We start from the raw sequence: 21133 nt of genomic DNA, 5'->3' as shown, positions 1-21133 counted from the left end.
GAGGGTTACACACAGCTTTATAAGCAGCCTGCAGCGATAATTACACCGATTGCAAGCTTAAAGGGAATGCAGATCCCACCAGGATTAGGGCGAGGGCCAAGTCCTAGGGCCGGCGCGCTCCCGAAGCCCAGGTGGTGGGCGCAGAGCGCGGCGCAGGGAGGACCCCCGGGCAGGGTGCAGCGCAGGGAGGTGCGCAGAGATCAGGGTGCAGCACAGGGAGGTGCGCAGAGATCAGGGTGCAGCGCAGGGAGGTGCGCAGAGATCAGGGTGCAGCACAGGGCTCGGCGCGCAACGTAGGGAGGAGCGCAGCGCCGGGCGCAGCGCAGGGCTCAGGGCGCAGCGCAGGAGCGGCGCAGCCCGGCGGCAGCCTTGCTCCCGTCGCGGTAGGCGTCCCCTTTCAGCGGAGTAATGAACCAGGTTTGATTGGTCCCTGTCTGCCTTTGTCCGGCGCTGACCTACGCGCTGCGCTGGGGGACATCTTTGTCTCACTTTTCTTTGGTCACCGAGTTCATGGAGCTCAATGGGCCGCGGCTGGCAGTCCATTAACGGGGGTTCTCAGCTCAGCGCCGGGCCACCCAGGAGCCCTGCTGCATGTTCTCACTGAATGGCTTCACTGGTGGCCCATTCAAATGCGCTAATGTCAGAAAAAAAGAGTTGAATGTAGGAGCCAATGTACACCATTGCTCAGGCGAAGTGACTGCAGCCTCCAACAAAGCCTCCCCTGTGGTGATGTTAAGCAGAGTTATCAATAGTGCTAAGGCAGAGCAAGAACTAATGCTCCAATCATGTCATCAACAGGTGGCACAGATGCAGCCACTTCAATACAGAAATCACAGGGCAACATTTCCTGGTAATTCTATCCTCTTTCCAGCGCTAACGTACAGAAAAATGTGCAGATGTCATGTGGATCTCTTGTAGTGTGTCAGACCCCCTTGAACCGAGTTCCAAAGGACTTTTTTGTTTCCTGTTTCTTTTACTATTCAGACCAGCTGTAGGCAATGTTAAAGTCTCATTTCGCGGGAAGCAGAAAACTTAGGTTTTAAGGTACACATAAATAATTTCCTTTACTTTTTCTGAGCTACATGAATGGACCTTGCAAGCAAGAAAGGAGGCTGTTTCGGTATTCACAACAGTACAGGACACATTATTACGCCGTTTCATTAATTCTTAGAGGGCTCATTAAGTTATTTTTATTTCTTTCAAAAAATGTAATTAAATCAAAATATGGTTGAAGTCACATCCACGATGAACATGAACATCTTTTCTTACCACTTGAGCACAATGCTCACCTCTAACTTTTGGAGAAAAAACAGGACACAATAAAACAGGACTCCTAATGATTCTGAATGCAACATCTATACAAAGTGAATTTTAAATCACATCTGAGGCACAGTTTCTGCTCTAATTAACAACTCATAACTTTGGCAATGGATTTCCATTGCTGTGCTCATAGTAGGTGGTAAGCATGTGGCAGCAGGGAAGTAACCATCTCCACAAAACATGTTACTTCTGAACAAGGCAGACACCTTCCTCTGTCAGGCCTGCAAGGCTTTGATTCATTTTCAAATCATTCATATGAGACAGAAGGAAAGAAAATGAAAACCACTGAAGAAAATTCATATGCCTGAGGAAATTCCAGCACTTAAGGAGGCTTGAGATGGGTTGCACAGCATGGTCAGGGTTGGAAGGCACCTCTGGTGATCATCTAGCCCAGCCCCTGCTAAAGCAGGTGCACCCAGAGCAGGCTGCACGGAATCACATCCAAGCAGGTTTTGAATGTCCCCAGAGAAGGAGACCCCACAGCCTCTCTGGGCAGCCTGTCCCGGGGCACAGTCACCCTCAGAGAAGCTTTTCCTCATATTCAGATGGAACCTCCTGAGTTGCAGTTTGTGCCCGTTGCCCCTTGTCCATCACTGGGCACCACTGAAACCAGCCTGGCTCCATCCTCTTGGCCCTCGCCCTTAAGATATTGGTAGGCAGTGACAAGATCCCCTCTCCGTCTTCTCCAGGCTGAACAGGCCCAGCTCTCCCAGCCTTTCCTCATCAGGGAGATGCTCCAGTCCCCTCAGCATCTCTGTAGCCTCTGCTGGACCCTCCCCAGCAGCTCCCTGTCCCTGTTGAACTGGGGAGCCCAGCACTGGACACACAGCACTCCAGATGCACCTCCCCAGGGCAGAGCAGAGCAGAGGGGCAGGATCACCTCCCTCGACCTGCTGGCCACGGTCCTCCTAATGCCCCCAGGGTCCCACTGGCCTTCTTGGCCACCAGGGCACACTGCTGGCTCGTGGGCAACTTGCTGCCCACCAGAGCTCCCAGGTCCTTCCCCGCAGAGCTGCCCCCCAGCAGGTCCCCCCCAGCCCGTACTGGTGCACGGGGCTGTCCCTCCCCAGGGGCAGGACCCTGCACTGGCCTCTGCTGAACTCCATCAGGTCCCTCTCCACCCAGCTCTCCAGCCTGCCCAGGTCTCGCTGAATGGCAGCGCAGCCTCTGGGGTACCAGCCGCTCCTCCCAGTTCTGTATCATCAGCAAACTGGCTGAGGGCACCTTCTGCCCCTTCATCCAGGCCACTGGTGAGTGAGTTGGACAGGACTGGACTCAGTACTGGCCCCAGTACTGACTGGGGAACCCGCTAGCTCCTCCCTCCAGAAGTGTTTCCCACAATGACAGGTAATCACTGAGGACAGGCCACAGGTCATGGTCACAGACCACTCACCAGAAAGCTTTCCTCAGCTCTGTAACTAACCTGAAATCAAAACCCATGACTGCCGAGTCACACAAAAAAAAAAAAAAACCAGGAGAAACCACACCGGTGTTCTAGGCCTTCATGCTACAGGGAATTGGTTAAATACAATTCCCAGAAGATTTTAGGAAAATAATTGAGCACCACACTATAAAGGTGAGAGGAAAAATTCCCTAGCAGTCCAACCTGGGGGAAATAATCACTTATTTGGACTTTGGCTCATGCCTGAATTCCCAGCTCACCAGCAGGAGACATCTTCCACTTCATATAAACAGGAGGGAAACTGGGCCAGAAACATGAACTGGGAAACAGCCAGCCCTGCACAAGTAACAGATTTAACATTCCTCCACTTCAGTGCAAAGAAAATCCACTATAATGGCAGAACTGATACAGAGACTTAAGATTAATGAGACACAGGGTTTTTTTCCTATTGACATCATGCGGACTGGTACCCAGATTTACTATCAGAAGGTATAGGTTTTTTCCAAGATGATGCAATTTTTTTCAAAATCCATTGCTGCGAATACAGAATTCGTTATGCCAGTATAAACACTGAACTGAGATTTTATGTATTTGTTTATTTAATGGTCTGGATATGATTTGCATTATTTATCAATGGGTTCTTCACTCATGCATAATTAACCTATTCAAAATTCAGGTTGATAACATAAAAAACCTGTGATACAAAGTGATAACATTTTCAAATAATCATTAAATCAACCTGACTGTGGGATATATGATTACTTATCAAAGGTAACAGGACAGCTCTATTGAAAAAAAAAAAGGGTTTGCTTTAAATTCTATACTATAGAGAAATTGCCATCAGACACAAATAAGCCCTTCATAGACATCTATCCATTTACGTCAGGTTTTCCATGACCCTTTCCACGCAACTCTCTATGTGTTTGTTTTCCTTCTATGAGCTTTTGAAAGATAGTAGAAAACACAAAGGATATCCTGATAAAATAAATGTTTTCCCTAGTACATAATTGCTTATTAATTTTTACTACTTGTTTTCCATTTCACATCCAGCATACAGAAGTTCCAGAAAATTTAATAGGAATTTTGTCTGAGAAGAGGTCTAACCTGCAAACTTCAGGAACCCTTTACGCTGTGTTCATCTCCATCATGCATTTTGTAATAATTTTCATTATAGCTGGAACTTGTTGGAGATGATGACTTTTTTTCATGTTTTGACCTTAAATGCTGCTATAAAATTTCAAAAGGATATCCTAAAAGATTCTACCAGAATAACACCAGGAGAAACTTTTTGAAATTAATTTGCCCCAAGGAAAACTGCTTTTACTTAGCATAGAATCACCTGCTTTTCATTATTTCCCCCTTCTTTTACTCTGTATGTCTATGACTGTAAAGGCTCAGCAGATCTCTGTGGAACTTTAAATGGTGAAGCGGGGAAAGAAACCCCTGCTGCTCCGCATGACTTAGTCTTCGATGCCTTTATAAATGTGCATAAAACCACAAACCACAATAACTTCACAGCTGGCCTTCTCCTTCCACATCTCCGATTCTCCACTTCTAAAAGTTGCTCTCTTGTGTCGCTGCTCCGCACAGCCGGCACACTGAGGAACCTCCTGCCTCTCCCGGAGGGATGAGCAGTAGCCTTCAGTCCCCAGCTGGCACAACAGTGTTTTAAAGGATAACATTTATATTCATATATATATATATATTTTTTTTTTTTTTAAGTCTTCCTAAAAATCACAACTAATAGCTCTTACCTGCTTTTCACAATGTTAGGATTTGCAACGCTCATTGCTTCTGCTTCACCCAGGTCTTCCCACTGTGTTGTCTGGTAGCAGAACATATAGTGAGGACTGGAAGGTCGTATGTATAAGGTGTAAGGCCTCACCCCTACAAACGTGCTTAACATACCTGCCTGTTTATACTCAAAGGAATAGTTCATTTAACTAAAGCAGGCTTTGGCTTAAACAATTTTTTCTTACATTTTATAATATATTTTTTTAATATATCCAAATATAGAACAGGATCATTTTCTGAAATACTGGTTGGTACCGTGAAGAGACAGGGAAAAAAAAAGATCAAGATTTATTTCTCTCTATTCACATGAAAAAGCAAAGGCTATCTGTGTATTAAATATTGCAGCTGGCTTAAAAATGGCTCCATTTCAAATGGGAAGCAGCAGCTTCAGTTCTCCGTAGTGTGGTATTTATCACTGTGAAATAAAAAGTTCTGTGCCTTACAAATTCTATAATAGGTAGGTCAACCACTTAATATCATGTCATTCCTATAATCATACGCAGCACTTGAGCTTTATATAGAGCTCAGACGTCACTTCAGAGGAGATCAGAACAAAAGCAGCAAGAGAAAAGGTTCTCTTTCATGCAAATGGGCTTCTTTTTAAAGAGGTGTTTTTAAAAGCCTTCATATCGCATTAAGAAAGTTGCATTACGGCTTCCTGAATTAAACGCCTTTACACTTGTCTGATAATTTAAAAATTAAACTCGAAGAGATTGCTCATACGTGGAAAATGACGACTATCCCCAGTAAAACAACCTAGAACATTTAGTGACAATTAGAACATTTGCAGTGACAGCGATAATTTCCATTTGGCTGTATTTGCAGTCAGTCAGCATGCCGTGAAGATTCACAGCCCACCTGCTACGGGTGCAGAATGAGACAACAGCCCCTCTCCCAGCATTTCATAACGCAATAATCCTGTGTTACATCTACACTCAATGGACACACACCAAAAAAACACCCAAACCCTAAACCCACCAACAATCAATAACAAAAAAAAAACCCCAACCGTAAAACAATTGTCTCCAACTTTACAGTGTCTGGAGCACCGAAGTTTTTGGCATTGCAGGATGCGGGCGTGCTGCAGACTGGGAGGGAGATGCCGTTGGCCCATCAGCACAGACCAGGGCAGCTTTCCAGTTGGATCAGAGCTGAGCACATTCTTGACCATTCTGTAATGCAAAGACAAAAAACAACAACAGAAAAATCTATTGCAAAAGAATGCCTAGGGTTAACTTGTAGGAAAATTGTAACTGGATTTCCATCCTTCACAAAAAATACTTAAGAAAATGCACACAACTTTAAACCGTCACAGATCCTGGTGCGAAAGGTGATGACCAAAGGGGTTTACCATGTATTTAGTTAGTATTATTGGGATTATCATTAGTATTTTTGGGATATAGTTCCAGTGCAAACTCTTACAGGCAGAAGTATTTGACTCCAGCTACCCTGTCCTGCAAGAATTAAATATGGGAGTGAGCATCACTTCTTCCCCCAGTGCTAGAAGAAAGCAAGCACTGCCAGTTTGCCTTAATTTATTTGGTAACCCATTGGCCCGGTTCCCAGCCAGGCAAAGGGAGAGCCTTTCACTGCTGCTACAATCTACCAGCTACTCACATCAAAACAGAGAACCCCACAGCATCAAAATTCAGACCAGCTTGTAGTAGCAGAGGTCCTTGACTAACCCTGTAGAGAAGCCCCCACACACCTGCTTTCCCCCACTCCCATGCGAGGGAATATAAAAATAACCTTCACCAGGTGGGCAGAGACAACCAGTAAAGAGAAGAAAACACTGGCCATGGCACACTTTTTGCACTGTGATCCTCTGTTCTTTCTATTCCACTTCATCTTAAGGCATCCTGCAACGTCTATGCTCTCTTCCCCTCCAGCACGTAAAGTTTCTTCCATCTCTCCTTCCTGCAGCGGGCTGGGGCTGGGGGGGCAGCGTTACCTTTCCCCCCTTGCTCGGCGAGGGTCTCCTCTTCTGCCACCTCACTCTCCATCAGCACCAGAGAGGAACACAGATGTGCTCCCATCTTCTCCCTTCTTGCCCGAGTGGAGCAGCAGCCTCCTGTTTTAAAGAGCAAGGACCTTGAATCAAACCTCTTTTTCTGCCCTAGCCACTTGATAATACAGGGCAGAGAAAGGAGAGAGAACAGGACTTGGAGTAATTGCCAAAATACTGAGATATTGTTGTGAAATCGTAAAAATGCTGGGCTGAAATAGATTTCAAGAGATCATCTAGCTCAGCAGGGTGCATTAAGGAAGAAATCTCTCTGCTGACAATACTAATAGGGGGCTGTTAATATTAGCAGTCCAGCTCTGCAACTTCTCATCAGAGTATTTGGCTGTCATCCACTCCCCCCACCCCCCAGCCTTTAAATCACACATGGTTTGTGTCTGTCACTCACCAAAGAATCAGACTAACTCACATCTCGGGGCTTGGCACTGGCTTCAGATACACTTTCCCCCTGTGATGTGTTCTGATGGGTTTTGGAGACACCATTGCCCAAGGAATTTCTTCTTCTCACGAGTCCCTTGCAGAAGAGAAAGGTTAAGTTAAAGAGTAGTTGTTCCTGCTCAGCCCACTGAAATTGCATTTGTGAAATCCAAATGGATTTTTTTCAAGCAGTGCACTGGATTGACAGGAAAGCTCCTGCTCTGCAGCAAACAAGGGTGAAAATTAATAGGAGACCAAGGCAAAAGAAAGACTGTTGGCTTTGCTCACCCCCATCAAACCGCTGGGATTTAGAAGAGCACCGTTTGATCTCTCCCAGAGTAATTACTGCCCTGGGTTTGACTGTTTAGTACATTAGCTCCCTTCACAGAAAAACGCAACTATTCTAATACAGATCTGTAATGAAAATTTAAGTGAAACTACAGCATCTGATAAACAAAAATATAGCAAAAGTCACCCAGCAGAATACCTGTGTCACACAACTTTTTCAAGTGTTTTGTAGCTGAGCAACAGCACGTGCACCGGCTGTTAAAATGAAACGGGTATAAAAAAGAAAAGCATGAGTCTAAGAGTAAGAGATCAACACATACAGAAGCTTTATGATGCATATGTTTCTTCAAAATATAATCAAAGATCTAGGATTAGTTGATTTCTTAAATCTTACCCTATTATAGTCAGCACAGCATATTGCAAGAGCTCTATTAATAAGAACAGTACTGGTTTCAACTTTATGAGCTCATAGCAGCTTAAGATGAGAGACATGTTATCTGCAAACAAGTGCATCAGCTTACGTAACAATCAAAGCTGATTTTTCTGTAAGTAAATAATTCTCAAAGCTTTAGAGGCATACAGCTATAATGAGATCAATGAAGTATCTTTTTGTAAAGAGAAAGCAAATAGAAAACATTCCCGAGACACGAATGGCAGAAAATAACATTCCTTCATGAAGAAGTCTCATTTCCAGCCCTGGTAGCTTTCATGGTTTCCTATGTTGGCTCCAAGAAGTAGTTGGACATTCGGGCTCCACATCATCCTGCTCCCCAGCACTGAGTCCCTGGGCAAGGGCAAAGCCCAGAGTTAATTTCTTGCTGCTGGAAAACAAACAGAATTTCCAGGCAGTGTCACTTTCAGGGTTCACCTTCCTGCAAACACAACAGATGACTTCAAAATCTGATGTTAGAAAGGAAGATCAGACAAACATGACATTTTATTGCTCAGCCCAACAGTCCAAGTTTACCTTTTTTTTAAGAAAAATATATACATAGGCACATTCACAATATTTGACTCCTTTTTGCAGTAAGAATAATTCTTTAATTCTAACAAAAAGGAAACACTGCTGCTACTCAGTAGCTCATTAAATTTGTCACCATTCCATCTGCTTACAGATCTTATTTTGGGGAAAGAATGCTCTTTTCTAAACATCCATCTGTTAATACTCTAAAAAGTATCTGTTAATATTATCACAGTGTTCAAAAAACAAATTGTTGTTTTTTTTTTAAATGTGCATTGCACCTGTTGTACTATAAGGATAGCGTGGTATTTCTTTCTTCACCTTTTCCAATGCAACATTGCCCCAGGCTGCTGTTCTAAGCTGTAAATTACCAATGTAAGTGTGATGTATGTGGATTTGTTCTATGATCCATTGCTCCACTGCCCCCAGGAATGGGATATGCCATCCACAGAACACACACACAGCCTTTGCTGCAAACAGATGAGCAAATTTCAGATGTGGCTATACAGGCTATACATTGAGCTTGTACAGGTAAGGCAAAGGCTATGCTAAAACTGCCTTAAGGTAGAAGAGAAAAAAAAAAAAAAAAAGCGAGACCAACCCGATGTGCCTAAACCTACACCACGTTGCATTGCAGCGTGTGGTTTAGCACATGTTGGAAGCAGCCCCGCTCACAGACTGAGCCTCTGCCCGTCAGCCTAGAGCCAGGCAGGGACGGCTGCGCCTGCCTCAGGGTCACCTCCTTCACCCAGACCTGCGGTTTCCCAGCGGTGTGTTCACTGTGTCACAAGCAGCCTGGTACAAGGATGGCACGTTAACCAGTGGCATGCCACCAGCAGGCTCCTGTCCTCCTGCCACAGGCATTAGCCAAGGCGGAGCTCTGCTGGAGCTGGGCATCATGCTGTGCCACATCTGTCACAGCATCCACTAGCACATCTGTGCCAAATTGAGATGGCAACAAAGAGCTCACCATTCCCACAGCCTCTGTTTCGAGGCAGGGTCACGTCTCAGAGCAAAGGCCTGGCTGACTGACGGGGGGGGGCACTAAAACACAGGCGAGAGGAGCGTGCAGAGGGAACAGGGAATATCCAGCTGCAGGACAGCAGGTGCTCAGGGTGCAGGCAGACGCACGCCCGTGGCACCATGCAGCCAAAGCAGCACGAGGTACCCGTGGGAAGAAATCTCACCTTTTGCTATGGGGTCACCAAGGAGCACCCGAACTTGTGTTCCTACAGGTAAACACATCCTGCACCAACGAACCCTGCTTATAAAATAGGTTTGATACAGCACTATACTAAACCGTCATGCAGTCACAGACAAAATACTTCATTTCTTGAAATAAGATCATTTCTGAGCTGTGATAAATCAGAGCAGACAAGCAGTTTAGGGGGTCAGTTACATGCACTCGATGTAGCGCAGTGGGTTTGCAGCCTGTCTTTGGAGAGACTGGCATACATTCGTATATGCATATATGTATACATGTGCGTATAAATACACATATGTATGGGTGTGTTGTAATCTTAGTGTAAATTATGCTAGAATGTTAGACTTTTACTTCCTTAATATAGTTTTCCCATAATATTATTTTTGGCCTCTCTTCTTCAAGGAGACGTGAATCCGACTTTATACTTTGAAGCAGAAAATGCCTACTTGGCTAACAATACTTGAGGCTTTTATTTTTGTAGCATTTGGAAACAGCAGATTATACACGTTCTACATTAGGCCCACAGTTTTCCTAATGAATATGAAGTGTTCCCTCTTTCTTGCAAAGGGCAATACAGCAAGATTTATTTTTATCAGCATGGAGCAAACCTGAAACTTTCCACACTGCAGCTGGGGGGGGTGGACAGAAGAAAAAAATTAATTTCTGGAAATGGAAACTAGTTTTTCATTTAGTGATTGAAGCGGTTTCCCATAAAACTGTCTTAACAACCATATAAAATATTTTAAAGTACTATATTTATGTATTATATAATTATGTATATATTATGTGGTATACAATTAGTTGCATAGATTGGAAGATTTTGGTTATTGCCTGTGCTTGTACTTTTTAATCTTTATTTTATCAGTGAGAGTTGTTTGTTTTACATTTCAAATCTAATCAGAGGGAAGCCACTTATAAATAACAGTGCAGGACATAACTCAGAATGGGATAATGAGAATGCTCAATATTTGTGCATCTTTTTTTCTATAAGGCTTCTTCAGCCCTTCTCAGAATAGAATAGAAATCCTTGGATTTAATACTTAACTTATATAATTAGCATATATTCTTTTTCTGTGCAGACTGTATGAGAAAACTAGAGGCCAACCTGACCCTGAAAACACAGAAATATGTCTGGTAAGCATGTCTTACAAAGTTACCTAAGCAAGAAAAGATTTTTCATTTTCTTTTACCTTTTAGCAGCTTTACTGTTAGTTCCAGCACATCAAAGACTTAAAAAACAATCAGCCAAACCAACAAACCCCACTTTCTAGCAAGACAACTTCTTCCATTCTCAGAAGAGACAGACAGAAAGAGAAGGAGAAAGTGCTGGAGCTTGAAATTTTAGGTCTTTCAGGAAATCTCATGAACATAACACGTGATACTGCATGTTCATCCCCTGAAGACTTGGTTTGGAGAAGCATTTTAACTGCTGAAACATCACAAGCCCATTGCACAACTATTAAAGGCACAAATGAGAAAATTACCAGATGAGATAGTTTCAACTAAACTGCAGTTTGAGTTCAAAAGAGTTGGAACAGATATTTTAGAATGAGATAAGTAGATGTCATTTCTAGTATTATTTACAGCTGCTCTGAGGCACAAGGAGTAGAACAATCATCTCTCCAGATTTAACATAGATAACGTTCAGTTTTCTGGGACAGCAGGTACGTAACTGGAAAGTCAATAATGCCTTTGTGCTTGCATGCATAAGCATCTGTGCTTTCTCTATGTTAATATTTTATTTTTAGAACTTTAAACCATTATTTTTAAGGTTGATTATTACCTGTGAATACTTTTTTGTCATTGTGTACTTTTTATTAATAATTGAAAAAAGGTCTGAACCAAGTGACCAAGAGAAAAATAAAGGAGAGATCAACAGTAACAATGCAAACTGGCATATGATTGCAAACAGCTTTTGTTCCTTAACATCCCGGTTCTCATAAATACCCAGTGATCTCGAGGCAGAAGATTTTCAAGAATACTTAAGTATCTAGAACTCATTTTTCCAAACCTAAGGTGCTTAGGGCTAAATCTTACAGAAAAAATAAAAGTACTACTGAAATTTCAGCTAAAGCAAGGTGCCAGTGTCTCATGCAATGAGAATCCAAGTGGGAAAACACCCAAATAAAACAAACCAATAAATAAAAACAAACCCACATAGAGAAGTTAAAAAGTGCCACTTAAACTGGCTTTCACTTACAACGTCAACATCTCCTGTTAGGACATACATAATTCACCGAAGCGGAGTAGCAGAGGGAAATGGAGATATACATCAAAAACCACTACAATTATCTATTTCTCTGCTTTACCTTCATGCACTGCATTGATACCCATGATCTTTAAGTGGACTTGAGGTGACACCTACAGTCACACTGGCATCAGATCCCAGGTAGCCTGGCTGAAATCGGCAGTTGGCAACCATGGAGAGCCAAGACCAAAAGATGAAGAAGCATGAACACCACTCCAAAAAGGTGCTCAGTTGTGGGTTTTTTTAAATGAAAAGCTCAAAAACATTTGTTGAGAATAGGCAAGTATATTTCTCTGCTGTTAGGAAAAAGAAAAGCCTGCTATACCATTAAAAATTTGCATAGATAAGAATCATTATATGTCAAAAGGCACCTCTTCAACTTCTACTAAAACCCAAAGGTAACTTCCCTTCAGTTGTTTCTTTCAGCCTTAGTTCTGGAAATATAATGTGCTTTTTGTATCTGAGACAAAAAACAGGGGATTAATTCACAGTTTAATTTTGTAAAAACCCAGGAAAACCTGATGGCACTGTAGTGGAGCAAACGTTACACAGCGATGCCTCTACTAGCATTCCCTCCCATTCACAGTGCACCACACTGGAAGCTGCCTTTAAAATAAGGCTCTTACACTATGCTGAGCATCTCAGGGTTTATTAACAAATGCTGGTAAACATTCATCACTTATGTATAGCAACAGTACAGCAAAGAGATTGCACATGCTTTCGTTGTTCAAGTATTTTTTGGTATTGTCTGCAACTGTAAGGAAATTGCATAATGCGAGTATCAGATTTTTTTATATTAACCAAATAACCAAGTATCAATTTACACTCCAAGTACCAGAATTCTACACATGCATTTATTCCATAAATCACAAAATTTGTCCGTCTGGATTATGGGACATGAATGATAACAAATTACTGGCTGCTAAAAGCAAGTACACACTGCACACAAATTTATATTGAAAAATAAGTAATTTTAAAAGGAAAAAACATACAGTTGCATTTGTATTCTCACTTTTAATTCATTCATTTTGTTTATTCAAGAGAAGCTGCTATGAAACTTCTATCATTCCACAAAATCAAGAACCTTGCAGAGGAATTCAACCCGATTTCTTATGCAGCCCTTCAAAGCGCACGCTCATGGCTTCTCCAAAATCCTTAGCCCAGGACCACAAAGCTTGGCTGCCTCGGGCACATGCAGGCAGGCACTACGCACTGAAGAGTTTGCTCCTCATTTCTCCCCGTGCACCAACCCCAGCAGCCACAAGACCCAGTGGCAAACTGCGAAGACCATTTGATTTGAGTAATAAATCAGAAGAGGAACGCGGTCTGCCAGCCACCGTGCTGCCAGGAGGACTCCGAGCTCCTCCGGGTGCTGATACCCAACCCCAAATCCACAGAAAAATTGACCTTGTGCACACTTTGCAGCTAGCCGCGTCGCTCCCCGTCTTCTCTTTGCATGTGTAAAACTGCTAAGTATTTTTGTTTTAAATTGCAGACCACTATGAAAAAAAATTCCCATCGCTTTCCTAAACAGGTCTTGGGCAAAACATTAGAAGACAAATTATATATTACACAGTCAACAGCAATTTCAGCTGATACTATAGCTCACACCTGTACCTACCAGCATGGAGGAAATATTGTCAATAACACAGAGTCAAAGCTTTAGCACTACACAAGTTCTGAATATAAGATTGAACAGATGGTGGGTAATTCTCCCTCTTCTCTCAACACCACAAACCTGATCCTCCAGCACCTGCAGACCTACACAGGCAGGTTTTATCCCTCTGCAGTACAACTCCAGATCAGTAAAGCCTTTCAAGGAATGCAAAAGTTCACCTAAAGCTTTCTCAGGTACAGGACTCAGCTTCCCATTTTGAGAGCACCTAATGTGCACAAAGCTAAACCAACAGCAATAGACTTATCTATGGCATAAAAAATAGATGCAAAACATCTGGAATTTAACAGCAGGCATTCAGAGCAACTAGAGTAGCACTCTTCTTTTCTCTGTACATTTACCCTCTGCCAGCCATACCAGCAACACAGGCAGTACCATTCGGTTTTCCATTTCTCCCTTAAAACCAGCACACCATTGCTCTGCACCAAGGGGGCCTGGTTTGTTATGCTCCCAATAAGAAAGGCACTCAAACCCTCTGAAGGATCACTTAAAATATCATTTAGTGGAGCTAATACTATTAAAAAGCAGAGGATAGCACAGATGATTTTACATCTCTTCAGATGCTGAGTATCCTGAGCTGCACAGCATCAGATGGGTCGCCAACCAGTGTACAGCATGCTGCATGGATCCCAGCCCATTTTGGGCTTTCAAGATTTTATGGGATTTTCTTATTACAGTTCTACTCATTTCTACTGTCAAACAAAGAGAACATTCACAGGAGAACTTGTTGCCACATTTTCAGATAAAGGCAAGGGCACCTGGGTGGTGCGATCACTGGTACCAAATGGGAGCTGCCTCCAGGCTCCATCATTACACAAGCCTGAAAGCAAAGCTATAAACACAACATATAAGCTACTAAATAAGCTTCTCAGGTTAACTGTGACATGGCTCGTCAGCTCCTTGGTGGACAGCTGTCTCCTGGCTGGGATCACCAGAGCCACGGAGCATGCCTGCTAGCGTTGCTGATGCACGTGGCAATGTCCAGGCTGCAAATCCCTAAATCCTGTTTATTTTTCTGCTTTACTGAAGAATTCCTCATGACATTAAAAAAAGAACTCTCAAAGAAAATTTGTATCTATTATATGTATTTAAACTTATTGCACTGGGTGTAAAAATTAAATTGCTATACATGCTGATATGCATAGAAAACTAAAATATGTCCATAATACTCTTTGTGATTATATTAAATTACTTCCTAGCAGTTTAGAAAAGAAATTACATATTCTGAGGTAACTTTCAGGCCACAGGGTATCAAGAAAACAAATATGGACAGTAGGCAGCAGTATGAGTATTTGGAATTAAATTTACAATTAAACATGAAGCATTATAAAAGTTATGAACAAAGATGCAAAAGACACAAAACCCTATCCCTGCCTTTGGTTTGCTTGCTCACTATTTTTGATACTAAATACATGTACCTAGCTTGTAAAGAACTGAGACTTATTCCACCATACTACCTGTTCGTCCATCAGTTCTTTGACTAACAACTTCTGAACTTCAACAGCTTTAATTGTATCTGACAAGGCAGTGAGAGGTTTCAGAAAAAGCACTTGGCTACACCATGTGTGAGAAGTCGTGGGTGGGAGAGAACCGCTTGCACTGCTGTTCCCTAGGGAGCGGGCAGAGGAGACCTGAAGGTTGAGGTTTAAGGTCATTCTTGTGCCTCTTCTACCAGCTACAGCATCTTCTGCCTCTTGGGTTTAAAGCACCAGGAGAGCTTCTGCTGTTCAGTTCTGCCCAGGGGGTTATAACCTCAGGGCCAGGAAAGTAGCTGCCCACCCACACTGGAATCGCCTCTTCCAAAGCATGGATGCCAAATCCCAAAAGCTGGTGATGCTGAAATTTTTTTCAAATTATTATCACTGAATGATTACTAACAACAGACTGGTTAGGTACGTTTCCAAAGTTAAAATTGGAGATTATGAGGTTTACCTGATATTAGGTATCAAGAGGTAACCCTTGCTGTGATGGCTGCCTTCATAAAATAAACTAGGAGTGGGATATGGTCAGTCTTCTGTAACAAAAATCTTTCTTGTATTATAAAGTCAACAGTAAAACAACCCACATCCTGAATCCTACGTGGCCAGGAAAACATTTTGATTCTATATTATTCCAAACAATACTGGGCTATTTATACCCCAGGAAAGGGAAAAAAACCCAAACCCAGAAAACAACAACAACAAAACAAATTAAAAAGCAAACAAAAACCCACAGAGAAAGAGCATTACTTAAAATAAGAAGCAGCTTTCTCAGAGTTGCACGTGAAATTTTTATGATAGAGCCCAATTCAGATGAAGCCTGATTAAAAATGGTTCATTTGTAGGCAAGTTGGAATTGGCTGACTACTGCCTAATCATTAGGAATATTTATATGCATCTCAAACTATTTAAAAGAGAAACACTGGAAGAAAGAATTAAAAAAAAAAAAAACACCACCAAAAAACAACACAACAACGCATTTCAGCCCAAAAAGCTTTCCTTTGCTTTCTATTTAGAGATTTGATGAATAACTCCAGCCATACAAGCAGCAAGACCGCACAGTTGGAGAACAAAAGAACCTGGACAAATACAAGAATTTAGTAAACATGTTTTGCAGTTAATAGTACGTTTTATCACAGCATCTCAACTTTTTTTCACAGGTGCTGAATTTTAGGCTGTTCAGCAGGAGCGGATTCTTGAAGCAGAAACAATACACTCACAAAACTGATTTGTGATTTGATTCCTGCTGTTAAAATGGTAAAATAATTTAAATGGTCAGCTACTGGTTGGATACTATGTACAGACTTTGTCTCACTCAACTTACTCAACCCAATAATCATTTCAACAACACAGGCCTTGGACGGCTCATAGTCTTCAATGCAAAATAACTTGCTTATTGTATTGGGCTCAAATACATTCTGTGTAATATGACTGGCTATTTTTGTTAGTTCTAGGGTTCCCACAACAAATCATCCGACAAACCAGTGTTGAACACATTAAACCCCACAGCTTCCCACCGAGGAACTGCTGTTACATGGCCACAGGCAGAGATGGAGAGCCACACTCTCCGTGGTACTTAGGAACCAAGCAGCAAAGCCTTGCCAGATTTTGAGGTGAGAGTGAGCACGCAGACAGTCATCATCCACAAATGGCCACAACATCCCCGATTCAAACACACATCCACACCTGGACAGGTACCGAAGAGGTGAAACTGCGTGTCCCAGACCTGCAGAGAACCTCCTCAGCCCTGAACCTCAGGCACTGGAGCTTCTTGAAGTTGTTGCTTATGTTATCATCAATGCTTATTGGATACATGTTAGTACGTAGTACTGGCACGCAGGTCTCTTGCATAGCAAACAATTGCTTTTGCCACTAGAAACACCCTCTGCTTTCTGCAGGCTGCCTCCAGCTTCCAGAGAGGCTGGCAACAGAGGTGACAAACAAGCAGTGTGGGGTTAGGGAGGAAAAAAACCCAATCAAACCAAACCAACCAACCAAACAAAAAAACCCCAACAAACCCTACACCATTTCAGGGGCTCAACTTGCACTAAATTTCTCATTTCTAGGGCACCATCAGTATTCAGGCAGCGGCTGCGCTGTAATTACCCGGCACGACTGAAAAGAGCTTCAGCTGCGTAACTGCTGCTCTGGGTCCTGTGCACAAGAGGCTCAAAATAGCTGTGATGGCACAGGACCTTCAGCTCTGGTCCACAAGGTCTGGACACGTGTCCCAGGCACTTCGGTATCTCTCACATCCAGCCACAATCCCACTTTGATTCACATTTACCACTGTGTTTCCTGGTACAAAGCCCTCCTTGCCTTGTGGAGTTAGTGTGAGTATCCCAGCTTATTTCAGTTAAAGAAATGGAATATGCTATAACATCCTATGGCCTTCCTTGATATTTAAAAATACATATAAGTAGTACTATATAGCTCCTTTGAAAAGATTAAACTTTTGTACTCTTTGCCACATCTTTTACTCTTTCAATGAAAACATGTGCCTTTCCAGCCCACACTTTGCTTGGAGACTGTCCTGTATTTTTTCCTCCAAATGGTGGTTGGGACAAGATTTTCCTTCTTTTGAATGAATTTGAAGGTTGTGTACTTGTTACCAAAAACTGTAAACAAGAAAACTCAGTGATAGTTTAGAAATCTGACATTGGTTTATTGCAGAGCTGGGTGCACGGGGGATCTTGCCTTGAAGCTCAGCAAGACTAGAAATAAAGGCATGTTGACACGTTATCCCAATATTTACTTTAACAAAGCTTGGGAAAAAGAAACACATCAAAGTTATGGCTACCCTCCATGCTTTCAGCTCACAGCAAGGTAGGTTCAAATAATCAAGCACAAATGGTTCACTGTAACCTTATTTCTCACGGTCAAGAACCTGACAGAAGAGGAATGATTCTGTAGACATAACCACTTATATGAAAAACAAAATAAGTCTGTATTTTACCAGTGGCAATTGAGGTTCGGTTATTTTGGAGACAGCCCACCAGATAATTCTCCCACACTAGAAAAACACCCTGCAAGTCTTTATCAGCAAGAGGTAAACTATTCTTATCTTCTGTGCATTTAAAATTTCCTCTGTGACACATTCATCTCCATTGTCACAACCATGCAACGGTTTGCATTTCTGCTATTTGAGAGATGCAGAGGCTGAAAACACCAGCACTGAAGATCACCCTGATTTGTTTGGTAACTACATCACACCCCAGGCACCCACCTCAGCCACCAGGGAGCCCTCCAAGCCCAGCTCTCTTCTAGTTCTGGCACATCTCCCTCATCTACAACACACACACTCAAGGTCAGAGCAAGACTAGCTGCAGAACACACTTTTCTAGGGTTTGTTGGTTGGGTTTTTTTTGTTTCAAGATACTTATGCTGTGATAGGGTTGCTTACCTGAGCTAACACTTAAGATGCTTTAGAAATCAGTGTAAAAACAGCCAAACACAGGACACACACACCTGATGATGAAGCAGCTGGTTGCTGGAGGAATGAAAGCTAGGTAGACAGATCTGAAATTAATTATCTCAGAAAACTGCAACAATTAGGTATTTTTATCCCTCCTTTTTTCCTCTATTTCCCTCTTGGTCTTGAGCGAGCAGGTAGACTGGACATGCCCTGCCACTGCAGCCGAGCTGTCCCTCTCTGCCCATTTGACGTCTCCCACTGTTTCCACCTGGAGGTGCAGAGCCCTGGAGCTTATCAGGGTTGTAAGAAAGGATAAACCAGATTCATTCCACAAAGGAGACTAGCAAACAAGTGCAGCTGTACCACATAAAGTACTTCCAAGGTAAACATTGTCTGCACATGGTAGATTCTCATATTTTAGCCAGGTTTTATCACAATCACCTGAACTTGAAACCATACACTGGAGTGCAGGATTTCTTTTTATCTTCCTTCCTTTCCTTCACTCTGACCAATAGAGATAAGAATCATATGCCATCATTCTATATATATATAGGTAATTTTTTTTTTTTTAGGAGGAGTGGTGTAAAATACAAAGCCAACCAACATCCACCCATGTCCCTTGACCACACATTGAGACGTGCTAAGAGATCCTTCCATGGAAACGTGCCTCCTCAATTTACAAACAGCAGGACGTGGTCACCTTCAGAGTTTACACTAACGAAGAGAAGTAACAATCACTGCCATACTTCTGAACTTTACACAGTGAAATTTTATGAAACAAGGAAGAAAATTCTGAGAACTTAAACTTTTAAGTAAAGAGCATCTCCCGAGGAGCCTCCCAGCGCCCTCTCCTGGCAGCCGGCACTAACTGCCAGCTCGTCTGAAACGCATCCCACACCCACCGCGGCGCTTACTCTCCGGTTAAACGAAAGTTCTTCTGACACACATTTTTTGTTATGAAATTGTTAGCTATAGAGCAAGGGTACGAAACCGTTGGTATACTTTTACAGAATCAGAAACATTGAAGCGATTAAAAACTATTTTCAAGCAAGTGTAATTAAACAGTTCACACTCACAGAATGATGGGTTTTTCCCCCAAAAAAGCATGTACTTGAGGCTTGTATTCATTTCATTGTATCACTAGTATCACATAGTATTCATTTGCAACAGTATTGATGCAAATCCTCACTGCATTATTTATTGTTTGTTATTATTGACATTCCTTTTAAGATTCATTTTAGGAAAAAAAAAAAAATTTGTTTTAGTTAACCAAGCACAAAAAAATGCATTAGAAAAATAAACCTGAACCCTCTGTTTATTTCTGGGTTTGGTGTTGCAATCTAAAACACTCGTTCATTGTCCAGCCTTTCCTAAGTACTTTCATCAGTGTAAGAGTTGTAATATATTTCATTTTGTTTAATTGCATATTTTGTTTCTATAGCAACTAGAAGGCATCTAATCTGCTTCTGTTCCTTCCTAAGCCTTTACATAGCAATTTTCTTTCACGATACAGTAGCAAAAAGATAATCCTTCCTTAGAACTCCGGGTACTATCTGTTCTTTCCAAATATCCCTAATTAGTATGCATTAGGATTAAAACCGTTGTAGTATGGCTACAACTAAAAGAAACCGAGTAAAAAAAAAAAACAAAAAAAAAAAACCCAAAACACCTAGCAGGATCCAGACAGAACATGCTAAAACTACCAGTAAGTATCTCCAGCATAAATTCACTGCCACCTGCAGGCTTGCAGCAACACGGGTCTCCAGAGCACAGGAGCCGGGGTACCCCCACCGCGCACCCCACATCCATGCAGCAAAGGCAGATTTAACATTCCTACTCGTGCCAACTGATGCAGATTAATTTTGCTTCTAGGAAAAGGAGGATCCGCTATTGTTGCCCTGTTCAAAAAAATGACGCAGCTTATTTTCATTTGTGTTGCCCCATTCCAGCTTGCTTCTACTTGTAGAGACAGTGGTGGTGGCTGAAGATTTTCCTACCAAACTGACATGCTAAAAAAGAATACAGGTTCTACTGCTGCTAACTACTGCGCAAACACCGGGTGCTTTCTGTATTTTTCTACTGTTCAAAGAAATTACTATCTTCAAAAACATAAGCCAGGTCTTTAAAAAATCCTGCAAATCAGATCTTACCACAAAAATTGTGTCTGTATGTAACACATCTGAAAACACTGGTTTAGGAGAATATGGAGATTACTGCCTTACTAAACAGCCTGAATGCTATACATTTATATTCTTTCATACACACAAACCATACTGAAAGAGTAATGTTGACACTTTTAAAGCTCGGAAATGCCAAATACAAAGTTTACCTACAAAGACCTTTTTTTGAACCCATTGCCATATGAAACGATCCTTAGGTACAAAAGCATACAGTATTTTTTCATATGAGAAATCACCTTGACAGTGCCCAGGGTAACTAGGGCTAAGTTACTCATCTTACCATTTTTTAAAAAATGCTGGTGTCTGACACGTGCTTCCTCATTTATTCAGTTTACCCCTCCAATCCTTATTCTGGAATAGGAATTTCTTCCTTTCAACACTGCATTCAGCACTGCACCTAACCTCAGGCTGCCTGCCTGCTAGCGAATCTCTCAGCTCAGTTTCGGTGTTCAAACTCTTTACACAAAGTCTGGGAAAGTCAAGATTTCTAGAAATGAGGGCTACAGGAGCCAGCGCACAGAAACAGGAGTCAGCTCAGCACATCGCTTCTCAGCTTTCCAGTCCGACAGTTCCAGAAAAAAACAGAAATGAGTCTTAAATGTCAGAAGTCACATCTGTTCCATCAAGACCAGATTTTCCATACAGAGAAATAAAAGCATACACAACGCCATGCAAGTACAGTCAAGCTGGCATTTCCAGGAAATATCAGGCTTAGCGAATACATGCTG

The sequence above is a fragment of the Falco rusticolus genome, chromosome 7 (assembly GCF_015220075.1).
Source record: "Falco rusticolus isolate bFalRus1 chromosome 7, bFalRus1.pri, whole genome shotgun sequence".
Classification (NCBI taxonomy): domain Eukaryota; kingdom Metazoa; phylum Chordata; class Aves; order Falconiformes; family Falconidae; genus Falco; species Falco rusticolus.
This window is presented reverse-complemented; position numbering follows the sequence as displayed.